General features: G+C 37.9%; 1 protein-coding gene across 2 annotated transcripts in view; it reads right to left on the reverse strand.

Annotated features, from left to right (window-relative positions):
- Positions 1–1560, reverse strand: part of PPP2R2B (protein phosphatase 2, regulatory subunit B, beta) — a 429967-nt gene that overhangs the window by 374765 nt on the left and 53642 nt on the right. The window lies entirely within an intron of this gene.

A 1560-nucleotide genomic window follows, 5' to 3' on the forward strand; every position in this document is an offset into this window, starting at 1 on the left:
TATTTTGATTGCTGAGTAATATTTCTTTTAACTCAACTGCTTGTGTATAAAAGAAAGGGCTCCCCATGTGTCCAGAGCAGGCATCCCTAAGACTTTGGCACTGAGTTATTTTGAACTGAGTTCAGTGACAACCCAGAAGATTCACAGGAAAATTACTACTCTTAAATACCTAGAAAAATGAAAATTGAAGGTATTACCCAAAATTTGAACTTTTACCAGAAATATCTTCCTCTTGGAGAAATCTACCTATACAGTAGGGCAAACCTGTAACTAGTGAACACCTGGTCTTTGTTGGATGAATCCCCTTCTCCACATCATGCGAATTCCTTTCTCTCTTTAAAGTGCCAGGCCTTTATCCCATCCTTAAGTCAGGATATATATATATATACCCTCATTTTGCCCCTTTGTCTTTAGGGTCTACATCTGTGAAGACTCTACATGAATTCAATGTATTCTTTTCTCTTTATCTTTGACATTAATTTATTTACTCCAACAGTACAACAAATCAGAGAGAGTGGGTGAGAAATGTATTCTCCACCCCTACATCAACTCTTCCAGATGTGCTTTACTGCACATAAAAAGAAAACAAAATATAAGAACATCACATACAGCCCCTCTTTTTAAGTACCTAATGATATATTATTCACCAAAATGCTAGGGCATTTTAAATTTGCTTGAACAAGATAGGTTCAACTTTTTTTTCCCAGTTGCAAATTTTCCAAAGAAAATGTGTGCCAAAATTTATTGAGGTTCATGTGCAAAGCTACTCCTAATATTTTGCTAAAACCACAAAATGCCATGATGATAATCTTGTATGTTCTGTATGCATGCCAATATAACTCTCAGGTAAGTGCCTAGAAATAAAACTGCTGAGGGATCTCTCTGGTGACACAACAGATTAAAGTTCAGCACTGTATGCAAACTGCTTTAGCATGAGTTCGATCCCCAGCCTCTGACGTGATCCACATGGTGCAGCAGACCTCTCCTGACCTGCCCAATACTTCCTCAATCTGCCCACACTGGCTCTAGTGAAGCCTCTCACCACCCCTGCTCCTCTGGCCTGTAACCCAGTTCTGTATGCATAAATAAATAAATCTTTTTAAAAAAAAAAAGAAATAAAACTCCCTTGTCCAAGTATAAATTCAGTTATTTTAACAGATATTGCCAAAATGACCTTCAAAAATGTTACAACTTTTACTTTTTCCAAGAATGTCTGAAACACTGTTTTCCTAAACCACTTTTAACATGTTATCAAACTTTTAATCTTTTTAAGTTGATAGGTGAAAACTGTATCATTGAGGCCTCCCTCAATGGCACAAGGGATTAAGACTCAGCACTATGAAACTCCTCAGTGAGGATGTACAGGGACTCTCTGAGCTATCTTTGCAACTCTCCTTTAAAACCTAAATTTTTCCAAATAAAAATTTTTATTAATGATATTTTAATTCACCAGGGAGGTGACCACATGGCACGGCAGACCTCTCCTGTCTCACCCACTGCTCCCCTCAGCAGTGTACTTTGTTCATCTGCCTGTTCTGCTCCCCACTCTGTCTCTGGTGA

Source organism: Condylura cristata, unplaced genomic scaffold (genome assembly GCF_000260355.1).
Source record: "Condylura cristata isolate star-nosed mole 26May11 unplaced genomic scaffold, ConCri1.0 scaffold00021, whole genome shotgun sequence".
Lineage (NCBI taxonomy): Eukaryota > Metazoa > Chordata > Mammalia > Eulipotyphla > Talpidae > Condylura > Condylura cristata.